The 17143-nt window shown below is 40.3% G+C and overlaps 1 long non-coding RNA gene across 1 annotated transcript in view; it reads left to right on the top strand.

The window, feature by feature from the left end:
- LOC138295820 (uncharacterized) overlaps nt 1–13278 on the top strand; it is a 77906-nt gene extending 64628 nt beyond the window's left edge. The window contains exon 6 of the long non-coding RNA XR_011203692.1: nt 9592–13278. This is a non-coding gene — a long non-coding RNA (uncharacterized lncRNA). The remainder of the gene's footprint in view (nt 1–9591) is intronic.
- Nucleotides 13279–17143: the final 3865 nt, after the last annotated feature.

Raw genomic sequence — 17143 nt, 5'->3', positions numbered from 1 at the left:
GTGTGAGAGTGGATGTGAGAGGGTGTGTCTGGGTCTGAAAGTGGGTGTGAGAGTGTCTGGGAGTGAGTGTGTCTGAGAGTGTGTGACTGGGTGTAAGAGTGGGTGTGAGTGTCTGGGTGTGAGAGTGGGTGTGAGTGTCTGGGTGTGAAAGTATCTGTCTGGGTGTGCAAATGGGTGTGAAGCTTTCTGTCTGGGTGTGAGAGTGGATGTGAGAGGGTGTGCCTGGGTATGACAGTGGGTGTGAGAGTGTATGACTGGGTGTGAGAGTGAGTGTGAGAATGTCTGTCTGGGTGTGAGAGTGTTTGTTTGGGTGTCTAATTGGATGTGCAAATGTGTGTCTTGGTGTCACAGTAGATGTAAGAGTGTATGCCTGGGTGTATGAGTGGGTGTGAGAGTGGCTATCTGGGTGGTACAGTCAGTGTGAGAATGTCTGTATAGATATCTAAGTGGCTGTGAGAGTAGATTTTTTGGATGGTTTTCATAATCCGGGGATCCACCTGTGGATTTACACCATGGGCAGCGCTGAGCCCTGCGGTTGGATCGGTGGACTTTAAATACATTTTTTTTTAAATGATAGGCATTCAAAGCCCATTAATTTATGTATTGTCTCATTTAATTTTACTCTTGGGATCAAGGAATCTCTACCCTGACCCCATCATCTGCAATTCACCCATATTTGAACCCTGGGGACCACTCCGGCTGCCATTTTGTTTTTATCACAACGGTCCCTGGGTCTGAAATATGGGCTGAAATGAACATAAAGGGGTCAAAATAGAGGTACCCTGACCCCATGAGGTGCATAAAAAAGAAAACACAACACTTAGGCCCTCAGTACGAGTCTGGCAGTCTTAAGACCGCCACATTACGACCGTGGCAGAGCCACCACGGTCCGACCTCGGACACTGCCAGGTTGCCTCCAGTCAACAGCCTGGCAGTCTCGGTGGTTGTAATTTGCCAGGGTGGTGCTGCATGTAGCTCCGCCCTGGGGATTATGATTCCCCAACCCGCCAGCCTTTTCATGGCATTTGGACCACCATGAAAAGGTTGGCAGAATGGGGGTGTTGGGGACCCGTAGGGGCCCCTGCACTGCCCATGCCCCTGGCATTACGGGGAATGGAAAGCAGAGCGGGTACTGCTGCACCTGCTGCACTGCCACATTGCTGCCAGCTTGATTACAAGCCGGCGTCAATGTTAAGGCTCTGTTTTCCGCTGGGCTGGTGGGTGGAAATGCTGTTTCCGACACACCGGCCCAGCGGTAAACTTGTAATAGGGCCGGCAGTGTTTTGGCCGCACTGGCAGTCAGATGGCGGTACAGGTTTGGTGGGTGGCCTCCGCCACTGCCAAAAATTGTAAAGAGGGTCAAAGTAATGGGCTTTAAATACCTATGAACTTTTTTTTATGTTTCTCGAACCTGCAGATCCACCTGTGGATTTACACTGGGGGACGCCCTGGGAAATGTCAAAAAATTATAGCCATTTGCAGCCCATTACTTATTCTTTTGTCACATTTCAATTCACCCCATGGGGTCACTGGTACCCCTACCCTGAGCCCTTTATGTCCATGGCCCTCACATTTGAGCCTCAGGGACCATTTCCCTGATAAAAAAATTTTGCCTGTCAGGCTGCGTCCAGCTTTTCAGATTCTTCCACTGACATATGAATCTGAGGATCCACCATGGGTTCAACATGGGTGGATCCCTGCAACCTTCCCAGATCCATGTGTGATGTGCTGCTCCAGTCCATGTTTTTAAAAATATTTGAATGTTATTCTTGTTTATTTCATTACATACCAGGACAAAAAGTCCCAGAATTCAAAGAAAAAAAAACCCAGCCTGGAGCAGTACACCTTGTGTGGACCAAGGACAATTGACAGCTGTTCCTTTCCCTGTCACACAAATCTGACCTATCTAACTATTAGGATTAAAGTCCTTTCAAGGAAGTGACCCTCATATAGATTAAGGCCAATATCTGCTCCTTTTCATGGTCTACCTTATGGGTTACCCGTTCGTTTGCTTAAGTCCTAGGTTCAACTTGAGGCCCAGCAGAGAGTAAATCCCAGAATCTTCTATGTCTACACAGCTAGATAAATTTTCAAGGATTATCAAATGATTTATATGTTTACACAGATGATACTATACAATTTTCAGATTATCTACAAAGTCATCTTAACTACCCAGGGGTCTGTACAACACAGCAGTGGTCCTGGAAACGTGCTTGCTTGTACATATTTTATAGATCATGGACCCAAATAAATGATATGCAAAAAGAACAAGTGATGGACGGAATGCTGAACAATGTCAAACATTCACCCCCAGTACAGAGATCTGGGCCTAAATCCATTGTTTTTTTACTACCCATGCTGTTCCAGTTTAGACCCAGAACATATGCAAATCAGTCTTGACCCTGTTCCCCATGGGAACAGTCCAGCTCAAACTGCCAAGCCAGGTCCTCCCTGGACTGGAAACATGCATCCTAGGACCAGTTTCAGGGTATCACCCTTCATCAGCCAGGCTAGCTTGATTCCAGTGGCATGGGGAGCACGGGACCCACAGGTGGGTATACCCTTCCCACTTGGGGCTTCAAATGCAAAAAGGACAAGTGATGGACCGAATGCTGAACAATGTCAAACATTCACCCCCAGTACAGAGATCTGGGCCTAAATCCATAGTTTTTGTGCTACCCATGCTGTTCCAGTTTAGACCCAGCCATATGCAAATCAGTCTTGACCCTGTTCCCCATGGGAGCAGTCCAGCCCAAACTGCCAAGCCAGGTCCTCCCTGGACTGGAAACAAGTATCCTAGGACCGGTTTCAGGGTATCACCCTTCATCATCCCAGCTAGCTTGATTCCAGTGGCATGGGGAGCATGATATGTGTCTGTGAGAGACATGAGTGTGGCACCGGCGCAATGCTAGCACAATTCTTCCTCTTTTACCTGAGGGCAAATTGAGGTAAAGCATGGCATAATTCATTGGCACCCTAATATTTGTTTTTATCCCTGAATGATGTCTAAACCACTAACAGAGCTGGCTTTCTTTCTTCCAACATGGCTTCTTAATCTGATGCATCAACTATTGCTGAAATGGTGTTTATTAAGCAAAGTGTCACACCTTTGGCAGTGGTTATGTAATCATATTTGGTATGTGAATTTAAGCCTCAGACAGCTAACTCTTAATCAAGATTTAAAAAAATGTATTCATGAAATTAAATTATTGCTACAGATTACAAACTGAAATGAGCATCTTGTCTGCTCTTGCAGGCTTCTAACAAAGAACAATTAGCAAGCTCTCAATTATAACAGAGAGAGATCTTACACAAACAGAGAATAGCAGCCCTATCACCAGCATAAACTCCTCGTTATCAGGTGGGTAGGTTGTGCAGGAATGCAGCAAATGGGCCTGATGGAGAGAAGCAACATGGAGCACAAAATTTAGCATATTTAGAGGAATATTGGAAAGAAAATGATTATCTAAACCTGATCTAAAACAGTAATGTCTTCATATAATTGTACTGATTTTTTGGGAGCACCATATGACTTTCTCTATCCTACTCCTCTAGCACAGAGATAATAGATACATTTTGCTCAAAACCACTGGTTTATACAATGTCCACAATTTTAAAATTAATAGACCCATTTAGCGACCTAAATGATTCAATGCTTGTTGAATCATAAATGAACAGAAAGAGAAATAAGGCGTCTGAAATAACCATCCACATTCAATAATTAGTCATCTCCTTCCATGGGCCTTGAAGCCCTGTGAGAGAACCAACTACAAAGCTAGGAGACCTAGGTGTCACCCTTGCATTTTTTCATTACTTTTGCAGTCTTATGGGCTGCAAGCTTCTGGTTTGACATTGATTGTTGCAGTTTGAGCTATATGTGTGATTTTACATTACTTTTAATTTGTAGCTAAGTTTGGCATGCCAAGGTCAAATATATCTACCTGATAGAACAATAAAATCAATACTGTGGGGGGAGTGGGATCTGATCCACTTTTGGGTTGCCCCCAATAGAAGACCAGCTAACTTCCAGCTAAAATGTGTCTGGCCTGTAAATAGTTCACAGTAAGTCAAGTCATCATGGCCGCATAATGGGTTGAGCGAATTATACGGCATGAATCACATTATTACTTTACTAACAATAAATAGCAAATGATTTCTGAGTTCCAGTATATGTCCCCAACATAACTGAACCAAGATTTATTGTTCAATGACTGGATGATGGTGCCCGACTCATTGGCTCTGATTCCCAAAACATGTACCCATGTGTAGATGTGCATTGTTCTTGCAAAATCAAGAGAAAAAACTCCTTTTTAATCAGGCCCTTTGCTTTCAGCATGTTGACACCTAATGCTGTTTATCTATTACAATTTAAAATGATAAGTCACACTGAGTAAGTCAAGGGGTGGGGGGTTCTTGGAAAGTGATGGGTGCCTTATCAGAGCTACTTTGTATACATTATGGCGAATGTAATATTCATGTAGAAGAGTTCCATAACTATTCTTAAAAATATTATAGGTTTTCATAGGGGAGTTACTTCTACTTTCTTGGTACTGAAAACTATGGTGCAGGTTTGTTAGTTTTGAGGATAGACTCCAGATAAGAATGTCTTCATGAACATCCATACACCCTCTATGTTCAGTACTACGTTTCAAAGTAATGGGGCAAAGGCTCTTGGTTCCTGAACCTTGGATGCAAAAAGGATTCATATACAGAAGACTGCAGTGGAGCTTCTTCTTTGTATTTTGAATTTTTATTCAAGTGCTTAGTTTAATCAGGCTTTGGCTTCTGAATGCTTATTGTTAAGTTAATAACATTCGACTATTTATGTAGTCATCATTCAATCCGGTAGAAATGCTGCACGGTTTTTATGAATCATATTATGATCATCTACATTAGAGATCATTTTGGCATAGTGTTAGACCTGGCAGCCTTAGGGTGGTTATCCTCAACGTTTTACCTGCCTCCCTCAACTTTTTGAAACTGTTTTTGCTGGTTTTAGGACAGACTCTTCACACTTTACCACCTCCAACCAGTGCTAAAGTGCATATGTTCTCTCCACTAAAACATGGTAACATTGTCTCATACACAAATGGCTTATTTAATTTAATGTTTTTAGTAAAGTGCACTACATGTACTTAGGGCCTGTAGATTAAATGCTACTAGTGGACCTGCAGCTCTGATTGTGCCACCCACATAAGTAGCCCCTTAACCAGGTCTCAGGCCTGCCATTGCAAGGCCTATGTGTGCAGTTTCACCGGCAATTCGACTTGGCATTTAAAAGTACTTGCCAAGCCTTAAACTCCCCTTTTTCTACATATACGTCACCCCTAAGGTAGGCCCTAGCTAACCCATAGGTCAGGGTACTATGTAAATAAAAGGCAGGACATATGCCTGTGTAGTTTATATGTCCTGGTAGTGTAAAACTCCTAACTTCGTTTTTCACTGCTGTGAGACCTTTTCCTTTCATAGGCTAACATTAGGGCTACCCTTGTATACTGTTTGAGTGGTAGATTCTGATCTGAAAGGAGTAACATAATTCATTGGCACCATAATATTTGTTTTTATCCCTGAATGATGTCTAAACCACTAACAGAGCTGGCTATCTTTCTTCCAACATGGCTTCTTAATCTGATGCATCAACTATTGCTGAGATGGTGTTTATTAAGCAAAGTGTCACACCTTTGGCAGTGGTTATGTAATCATATTTGGTATGTGAATTTAAGCTTCAGACAACTAACTCTTAATCAAGATTTAAAAAAATGTATTCATGAAATTAAATTATTGCTACAGATTACAAACTGAAATGACTATCATGTCTGCTCTTGCAGGCTTCTCACAAAGAACAATTAGCAAGCTCTCAATTATAACCGAGAGAGATCTTACACAAACAGAGAATAGCAGCCCTACCACCAACATAAACTCCTCGTTATCAGATGGGTAGGTTGTGCAGGAATGCAGCAAATGGGCCTGATGGAGAGAAAGCAACATGGAGCACTTAATTGAGCATGATTAGAGGAATATTGGAAAGAAAATGAATATCTAAACCTGATCTAAAACAGTAATGTCTTCATATAATTGTGCTGATTTTTTGGGAGCACCAAATGACTTTCTCTATCCTACTCCTCTAGCACAGAGATAATATATACATTTTGCTCAAAACTACTGGTTTATACAATGTCCACAATTTTAAAATGAATAGACCCATTTAGCGACCTGAATGATTCAATGCTTGTTGAATCATAAATGAACATAAAGAGAAATAAGGCGTCTGAAATAACCATCCACATTCAATAATTAGTCATCTCCTTCCCTGGCCCTTGAAGCCCTGTGATAATAACCGAGAGAGACCCTACCAATGGAGTCACTTCTTGACAAGATACCTCATGGGAAAGAAACTCTGAACAAGAACCTGCAACCTACCAATAGAAGCTGCCTGGCTGCCCAAAGGTTTCACCTAGACTGCTTTGCTGTAAAGGACTGCTGTCTTTCCGGCCTCTGCCTCTGCTGAGAAGGGCTTGGATAGAGCTTGGCTCCTGTTGCTGAAGACTCAGGGCCAAAAAGACTTCACCTTTTGCAAAGAAATCTTTGTGCACCAAAAATTTGATGCACAGCCTGCACCATGACGAGAAAATTGCTGCATAGCCGAACCGGAATGACGCAGCCTGATTTCCCAAGTGATGATTGACACAGCGCCTGCATTGTGACTGGAAATATGCCACACAGCCACTGGATCGACGCACAGCAAATCCGGAATAATGCAGCAAGACTCTCGGATGGAGAATAGACGCAGTGCCTGCCATGCGACTGAAAATCTGATGCAGCGCGCTACTGGAATGACGCATGACTGTGACTTCATCCCACATGCCCAGGAGTTCCACGCATCGTCCCTGGGTTCAACGAAGATCCCTGCACTGCAGTGATGAACCCGGACTGCATATCGAAGAAACAACGCAAGTCCTGTGTTGCGGGAAAAGAAACAATGCATCGTCTGTTGGTACCGGAATATACAACGCACACTCTCTCTTTTTCCATGCAACCTCCTCCTCTGCGATCCCCATGCGTGTAATGTTTGAGACACCAGGTACTTTGACAAACCAAGCATTAACTGTTTATTGCTTATCTAAAGACTATTTTAGGACTCTTGAAATTCCTATTTCAACTTGTACTTATTGCAAATCTTGGTTGTTTTGACCTTATTTTAACCAGATAAATATTCTATATTTTTCTAAACCTGTGTGGTGTATTTTTGTGGTGTTTATACTGTGTTATTGCATGATTTATTGCACAAAAACTTTACACATTGACTCCTAAGTTAAGCCTGACTGCTCAGTGCCAAGCTACCAGAGGGTGGGCACAGGATAATTTGGATTGTTTGTGACTTACCCTGAATAGAGTGTGGTCCTTGCTTGGACAGGGGGTAACCTGACTGCCAACCAAAGACCCCATTTCTAACACATAGGTATTGATTAGTGATTTAGGGTTGAAAGAGGCACACTTGACAGGCCCCTTTTTACATTTTTAAGAATATAAAGATTGTCAATTTTTCCTATGACTTTGTTGACTGTAAAACATTTAAAACACTGTCAACATTTGCCTAAGAGTCCACTATAGAATGCATAAAACAATTCAGCAAGGGAACCATTATGGTTGGCCTTTGGTTGGTCATTTGCTTTGTCAATTTCATTTTTGACTGTTTACAGAACAAATGAACTTTGAACATTGGCTGCCAACAAAACAAGTACACCCACAGCTGAAGGATTGTGGCTAAATTCGAACTGACTGTGCCATAAAACTTTTGATATTCACAATGCTGAACTGGTTATGGGCATAATTAAATAGTTATATGTTCAATGCAGTAACGACTGTTTTGGTACACACCTCTCTGAATATTGATCAAAGTACTGGATAACATTTCCACTGTTGCAAATTCTGAATGACCTTAAGAGAATGTGATCTGAAACATATTATCCTAAATGCAGAATGAATTCCAGGTAAGTGTCTAACGAAAGCAATACATCACAGAGGTACCCATAACGGGCTTTAAGTATTGATTGTGAACTGTGAAAGTGTTTGTATGAAAGCTTTGAAGTTCCTCTAAAATGATAAGCATGAGTGTGGCCTGCCAATCCTAAAAAACACAGTATAATAATCTAACCCCAAATGGGCTCTGGAATGTCCTGCTAAAAATTATTTGGTATATTGTACACAGAAAAATATCACTGTTTGCTACAGAAATAGTAACTTCAGTCAGAGTTGTAAAGCCGAATGCAAGTAAACTTTGAGGTAATTGCATTGCTTAGCTAACAATAACTTTACTCCCTGAAAGACTTTATGTGCCACCCATGTTTTTAATGGACCATTGAAGGGAGTCAACATGCGTTTGGCTGTCTGACAAAGAACACTTGTATAGTGCAATAATACCTTATTGAGTCTTCATTTGCCTCCCAGCAAATGTGCACTTGATTAACTACTATTCATTGGAACATCTTAACCCATACATGTGCTAACTTTGTATGTTTATTTCTAAACTAAGTTTTTCATAATGAAATGAACTTTACAACACCAGTTGGGTGTGCTATATAAAATGAACTATTTAATCATGGTGAGTAATGTTCCCATCATGAGGGTGTGCCTATTTTGAAGACTAAGGAAAGTCATGAGTACCTAGTAACCCTTTAAACTCACTTTTATATTTGGTCACAATTCAGATTTTGACAGCAAATACAGTTACTTCTGCCACTTCATGCTCCCTGATGTTTCACCATAATGGAACTTTTGAAAGGGATAGAATGTTAACCACAGGATAGACAAATGTCCGCTGTCTCAATTCAAAATCACAAAGATGATCTACTCCGTGGTGCATGAATTCTAAAATTAGATAGTCCACCCACATTTTACTTCGATCTCCTCATCTTGTGGCAAATTCTTTGTAAGGATGACAGCAACATTCATGTGTATTGAAATGGGGCACTGTTGATGGTACTGCTATAGGAACCATTGTGATACTCAGAACAGGCAGCTTGGCTGCCTTCTTTTCATAGAACTTTTTATTAGAACATCAGGATTTTGAAAGTGCCATTGAAGACAATGGAGTAGCTTGGGCTGAAAAAGGCTAGTATAAGTATGGAGCTCCAACATTCCAATGTTTGTCTTTATGTTTCCCCTTTTTTAATTTAGAACATTCTTCCCATAGTGGGTGGAATGTTCTAATAGCCTTGCAGCCCTTCTGCCTTGGGCTACACCACTTGCTAAAGACTCTATCCCTTGTTTTAGGCCCTGGCCAGCAGGTTGAGCCTATGACTCGGGTTCAGGGCCTTTAACAACTGATATAGCCCTTAGCAGTGGGCTATATGGCTATAATGGGATGCAGAAATGTTTGCCAATCCGGTTATAATATTATGCTGTGTCAGGTTTACTGAGATTAGTACAATATAAAGGCAGAGGCTGAGTCATTTGCTAAAATTAATTTTTACCTGAACCATGAATCACTCCGCTTAGCAATGGCATAAAGAAGTTGAAATAATATTTGGATTGACAGTTATAAAAATGATAAATTAACATAATAATGATTGCCATTTTCTTTCCGTGTAGGGTTCACAGTTGTAGTTGTTGTGAATGAAGCTGGATCCATGCTACCAGAGAGCCACCAAAGAAGAATACTTTCCCAACTGACCTCTGCTACATAAATTCACAATATTATATTTTATATTGTACTGCATAAACATTCAATGTCATAGAGTAAGAGGAACCTATCCATTCATACCTCTGTGCTTTCAGTAACACCATAAGATTAGGTACTGTAACAACAATATAATGAACAAAATAGGTGAGGAGAGCAGCCAGTATTACACTTAAAGCCTACAGATAAATCTCTAAAGCACAATCAGATAAAATGAATTGCTTTTGGTATAATTTGTGACATTGATTATCACTTTGTTATGATTATCTTGTACTTTGACAATGTTCCAAAACCTACTGGTATGTTTGTCTCAGATTGCTAATTGTGCGCTAATGTAGTATTTTATGCTACTCAGCTGTTTAAAGTAGATATCTTTTCTCATCTACTTTCCACAATTTAAATGTGCCTGTGAAGAGAATCAATAGGAACATTTTATCATGTGACAAAAGATGGAATGTGAACTCTTTGAGTACTTTATTTCTCTATTTGGTGCCTGGCATTACATCCCCAAAGCATGTGAATATGTTATCTCTACTACATCTTTGGCATGTTCCGCGTTACATCACTCTAATTTGCATTTATTTTCCAGGGTGTTCTTGTTTTCAGAGAAATAACATTATTCTAAAGCAGGTGTCTTTCAAAAACAGGTGAAAGGAATGGATGTAAGCTCCTACTATCTCTATATTTCTATAATAGTAATGTTGTTTGCACTTATATCAGCAGGGGCACAATGTAGGCTTTGAAGCCACCAGCGCAGGTCTACCATCCATTTGTACCCAAGACTTTATAAATATGTGAGCTTGTCTGCAAGCTAAGAGAAATTTTAGTGAATCCTCGCCTATATTTGCAGGATGGATATTTTTGTTGTGTTGCTTCATTGTATTCAAGAGCTACAATTCTTTTTTAAAATAATTTCTCTTTTTCCAAATTTTTAAAATATTTTTATACGTTGGATCGTATGTTTTTCTTCTACAGAATTCTCTGATGACCTTTGAAAGCCAAGACAATGAAGAAGACACACATATAGGAAGCAACTGCCTGATAATTTTTAAATGTTGGGAATAAGTACTTTTTAGAGATACAAAACTTGTTCCACAGGTATTTAGGGGCATATTTATCAAATTCCCATGCAGCACAGCACGCCACCTTGCTGCACTGCACTTAGTGAAAGGGCAGGAATGCACCATATTCAACATTATAGGGCACATTCCTCTCCTTTCCTTGTGCTGGAGCACTTTTGTCTGCCTAACGCCAATGCAGGCATCCTTGCTCCATGGTGCAAGGGTGCCTGAATTTAGACAGGATTTTTTTTGTGCAGAAAGGGGCACCTTCTTGCACAAAAACAGTCTTCTGAGGAATTTTCCTCTTTCTATGTGTCCAGCACAATGTAGCACATATAGAAATAGGACAAAACGAGGAGAAATAAAGATATTTCTCCTTGTTATGCCTCACCTGGGGAGGCGTAGGATTTTGGTGTGTTCCCAGGTCTACCAGTAATGGTAAATCTGGGAATGCGCCAAACTCCATAGGTGGATGAGTGGGAAACCCACACTCCACCCATGGAACCCCTCCTTGGGGCAGAGTAATGCAATGCAATGTTGTGTTACTCCAGATTTATCAAGCCACTCAGTGCCACGCAATGCGGCCTTCTCTGGTTTGAGAAAATATGACTTTGTTTTTGCGCCACCCTTGCTCCCCCTTGCATGGTGCAAAACCTTTGATAGATATGCCCCTTAATGTTCTCCCAACTCAGGAGTGAGTAGTATATCTCGGCTTGTTTTTTGTATTGCATTCTAACTCTTGCCAGTCTGGCAGTTACAGTGAGTAACCCAAGACATAAAGTACCAGACTGCAAAGAATAAACATGAGTGGGTTATCTACTCACACTTAAGAAAGGGCAACTCAAGAGGTCACAATTCAACTCCTAAAGTCTGAAAAAGTGCATATCTAGTTGTGTACTTCCATGAAATATTTATTTACATTTGATAACACTTTTTATTGCCAATTAACAACAGTCATTCAGCTTGGCACCAAGTGACTGCAAGTTATGTAGCATCATAATAAATGATCAGGCCCCCTCACTATTCTCTCCACATGTTCAGTGAGTGCTAGGAGCACACGCACATTTTCTAAAGACTACATTGACACTGAGGGCCTGATTTATACTTTTTTAGCACTGCATTTTCGTCATTGTTTGACGTAAAAAATCGGCACAAACGTACAAAATATAATTTTATTTTTATCAGTTTGCGCCGGTTTTCGTCACAAAATGCTGCAAATGCAGCGCTAAAAAAGTATAAATCAGACCCTAAGTGCATCTGTGAAATTTTTGATAAACGTTTTTGATGGAAAATACTGGAAATACAATTCCATTTGAAAAGAATGCTTGGTAAACAATACTTCTGTCCATAATGCCCATCATTGTTTTACAACCGGTCTCTACTAGATATGTAGTTTAATCCTGTAACACTTCTTCCATTTCAAACGATAGAACATTCATGTGACTTTTTCATGAGATGAACCCATGGACCTTTTACCTCCTAGTGGCTATTTTTGAGAAGTGCTTCAGGGCAGCAATGGAAAGTCTGGAACCAAAGGATACCACTCACCCGTGCCAGCGTGTGGCAAAAAGCATCATCACAGAAACATTGCTGACACCAAGGTTCTTTTCAAATGATGCACGCATATTACATTCTCAATTCAACTTATTTCATTAAAATATTCCATCTAATTGTAAAGGCGATTGTGCACCGAATTTCAAATGTAGTGCCCTAATAAGGACATTTGAGAGAGTAAATTCCTGGCACTAATTCATAGAAACGGGAATGGTGTAAAGTTACACTTAGAAATATGATTTGGGTAATTTTTTCACTGAGGAGTACCAAAATAGTTACATTTGAAAATGTACTTTAAGATCAATATTGTACATTTAGAATATTCCACCTGGTGGAAATTTTGTATGTGTACATTTTAATCAAGGTCAAGTATGTGTTCATGGAAAACTAAAATGACCCCAGTTTTCCACGAGTACCCTAATGATTTCTTGTGAAGTTCATAAAATTAAGACATTTGCCAATTTATCCCTGGGCTGAAAATACTCCTAAACATCACGAATCTGACCATACATTCTGTATATGGTCACTATCAATGCGACAATGTACCACGCTCTGAGTAATAATGTCCATGGTTACACATGTTTTATTTTAAACTTCCTCAGTTGTAGGCATATGCTATCATCACTAGTATATATAAATGATATGAAAATACTACATTCACAATGATACGTTTACCATATTGTTAGTTTGAAAAACTCCATGTTTTTCCACTCAGTTCTGCAACTTTTAATATAAATATTATAACATAAGATTAAAGGAGGTAAAAGAATGGTACTTTATTGATCACATCTAGCCATCTAGCCAAACGTTTTTCGACATGATGTATCCTGTGAGTCCCCATATGTGAACATCTCCGACTGCTTAAACAATCTATAGTTATGTCTTTACATACAGGCTGCCTACAATAAAGGGGAGTACCTTTGTTCAAGATATTTGTAACTTCATTAAAACCGAGTCATTAGAATTATTACATTTCATGGAAATTGTACTCATAAAGCAACCTATTTACAAGACATACATAGTTTGAACATATAATCTGGGATAGATCGGTTTACTGTCCCAAACCTTACTTTACCCTAATGTCTAATAAACTTTTTTTTCCTGTTACTGCTTTGCTGCTAACCTTTACAGCAATGTATGACAGATTGTAAACTTCTACCTTCATGAAAACAATGAATGGTTTACACCTTGACTTAATTAACATCTTCAGAGAAAATATTTTTAACTGAACTTTAGGCAACTGAGAGCAAAATATTCAGCTCACTCAGAATGTTGTAACAGGGGATAATCTAAACATTAATCAAGACCAATGAACAGTTGTTTGGTAGTAAGAAAATCGTCAACACATTTCTCAGAAAATAGTAAGGCATGAGTAAACGTAATCACTAATAAGTGCACACATAGTACAGGTCAAGTCTTAAAACTAAGCAAATCACTGTCACTGTCACTTCTGCCATTGAGGCCTACCTGTTTGTGGCATATGGAACCACATTTCTCCTCCGTGAAATCTTAAGGAAAAGTATGCAGTAAATCGGATCTTCCACAAAAAAACTCTTTATTCATTGACTGCACATCATGTGTGGAGGCTTGAGGGTTCCCTGCGGTCCTCCAATCCCCCAGGATACACTAAATTCAGTGGCATAAGGAAACTGGAGAGGGCCCCCCTGCAAAACACTTGGAAGTGGGGACCACTCCGATCTCACTCAGGCCATGTGCCAGGGCCCACTGGAGCTCTGGGGCTCACCCGCAGCACCTGGGCTCTGGGGGAGGTGGGGCTTCATTAGGCCCCCCACTAAATTCGTGTCGGTCATGTGTGCCTCTGCGTGACCCTGCTTGAACAAGAGCAAAGGAAATCGGGCAAAGGTAATCAATCGCTTATTCCTACAGGGATGTCTGTTGGACAACCTATGGATTCAATTGCACTAAATATGTCAGAGAGCCCCTTCTGTAACACAATGCAGCAGCAGCAAGAAAGGGCAAAGGGTAGAACGCGGAAGACGTGCAAACACAATAAGCGAGTTGTAAAAATATTTTAGATTCAGCTTTTGTAGAATGTGTTTTTGTTTTAACCTAATATTATAACTTTTGCTTTACCTTTGCTCTTCTATGGTGAGTACATCCTTTTTACCACCAAAAGTTGGACAGAAATCAACTCAAAGATCCAGCGAGAAGTAAACACGCATTTCTCACAGTTTGAAAATGTTTTATATAAACCCAGCACAGTTTGACTAATGTACCGGTAAGTGGTCTACAGACAGTTTATTAACATTCGTTTAATGCGAAAGGATACAGAGGCCCACAGGTTTCATAAGTATGAGTTCTCAACGTGCCAGAAGCTGTCCGTGGAATGGTGCCATTCATCCTCTCCAAGTCATTCGGAGAACGCACTTGGCATGACTACACTTGTAGGCCCAACCAGGATGGCTGTCTTTTGGCTTAATCTCAGCTGGCAACTGTGAGTGCTTACTATGCCTCTCTCACAGTGGCTTCTGAGATTCTGTTAAGCACAGCAATTTCCTTGATGCGCCAAATCAGCGGGGGTGCATTTTCATCTAACCTAAGGCACCTCTGGCGTCTTCTGAATTTTAAAATTCTCAGATAAATTGACTGTGTTTTGAAATTCTGTCATTTTGCGTGCTCTTAGCAAAACGCACATTGTGCTTTGGTTTTTCTTGTAAAGTCTACCACAAGTAAAGGCTCCCTAATGTTCTTCTCCTATACATTTAAATTAATATGATATGAAACATGAAGTTAACACTTTTCAATTACATAAATCATGTGAAGTCGCCACATGCAAGTGTAACTTTTTTGATGTCGCAGATACTGCATCAGGAACTGATTGGATCACTTTTAATTGCCATCAGTTCCTAATGCATTACCTTCAGCATCTAAACAAACCATTCCATTTTTCAATGTACTGCATCTTTCGCTAGTATGATTCGTAATTATGCTTATTGTATTTCTAAGAGATGGGAACAGCAAATGAATCCTGATAATTTAAGGACACTAAATGATGTAACTCTTAAGTTTAATCATAAAATTATGACGCTACAACAGTATAAAACCATTTATAGATTCTACTCACTTTGCAGATGGAGATATAAAGCAAGGCCAACTTGCACAGAATTTAATGTAAACCTAACTCATTGGTGCATATCTCGTGTCATATGTGAAGAACCATGGATTTTGGAAAAGCACTAAGATGTATGTCTAAGATGGATATTTAGCATGCACACCAACATCTAGGTCCTGATTCAAAATAAATAGGCTACTCTATTGCAAGGAGTATACAAAACAGTGATTGAAATTAATCTTAACCACCGGTAATCACTGAGGTTGTATCACACATCCTGTATTTATTGCACCATCGCGTTTGACAGCCCTGCTCTAGGCCTCGATAGCCGTAGGTGAAAGCAGTGCTTTTATAATTTGCACAATTCCCTCAATTTATTTAAAATGTTGAAGTACAAAACTCCATACAATATTTGTTTTTTACAATTCTCAACATCTGCGTGAAATTTTCTTTGCCTTCATTCCAGCTGTTACAGAGTTCTGCAACATTTTCTTCATAACAAAGCAATAATGGCAAAAACCGTTCTCTTGGACTTGGTTAGTGCTGTGAATGAAACATGACATTTATTATCCACGGTGTGGAATAAATATTGTTTAACATGACAAACGAGGTATATGGTTGTAAAGATAAGGTGCTCTCTTCATTAGAATGAATAACCAAGCTACCAAAAGCTGGACCAAAGACAGGCCAGGAAGGGTGTCTCCCGCAGGCCTCTGAAACATGCAAAGTGAATTAAAGAAGTACATGGCATTGTCAGACTTCTCTTTTTATTTTTGGCAGTGAGTAGCTTCAGTTAGTCTTGACTGTAATTGGATCCCTCCAATGTGACCTATCACTCTCCCACAATCTTCCTCTGTTTCACCCTCTGCTTATAAGAATGATCCCTTCACTTCACTGCCTCTGCATTTTGAGAAGAGGCACTCAACTTCTGCATCTTCCTGTTGTAAGTCAATAGTTAGCAGATAGAGTAAATCGTTTGCTCATGGGTGTCATAGGTCCCCTCTAGAATTCTGTATTTATTTTTAGTCATCACACACTGTAGCAAGGTGAAGTTATTATATGATGTGACTAGATAGTCTTACCATGGAATATCCAAACAATATCCAGTAGGGGACCTCAGATTCACTCTCAGGAAAACCTAGCACAATTGTGGTAGTGTGGCAAAGAGCACTCAGGCTACTTAGAGAAAAATGTGTAAAGCATTTCACATTACCAGCATTGACGATCAGTAAATGATATCACTCAGCAGAAATTTGAAACCAATTCAGAAAAATAGATTCGATTTTAATGTTAATCTAGACACCAAAATGGATTTTGTAGCTTTTGTAAAACTGGAATTGTGAATTTATAATTCTTTGGAAAATACAGTACTTTGCAGATTTAAAGGGCTTCCATTGAAGTCAATGGGAAAAATAGCAGTGTGCTATTGGGCACTTGTAGGGTGATTTCGGTGAACCCACAGGTACTTATGGTTCTGTGGGGACCTAGAACAAGAGTCAACAGTCGGACTTTTGTTACCTTGCCCAGGGAGTCCGCTTGCAGAGGTGACTTGGCTGCCGTTGGTGCTGAACAGTCTGCTGTGGCTGGTGTGTTTTGCACTCCGTTGCAAAACAGGACTTGGTGGTGTACTCACACTCTACCCTTCAGTTGTAGAGGTCTTTCGGGGGACAGAAACTGGAATCGAAGCTTGGATCATCAGCACCTCGTCCCGTGGGCCAGGTGCAGAGGTAGCTCCTAGCTGTCAATCACCGGGCTGGTTGTGCTAAAGATGCTTTG

This window comes from Pleurodeles waltl, chromosome 5 (assembly GCF_031143425.1).
Source record: "Pleurodeles waltl isolate 20211129_DDA chromosome 5, aPleWal1.hap1.20221129, whole genome shotgun sequence".
Lineage (NCBI taxonomy): Eukaryota > Metazoa > Chordata > Amphibia > Caudata > Salamandridae > Pleurodeles > Pleurodeles waltl.
This window is presented reverse-complemented; position numbering and strand designations above follow the sequence as displayed.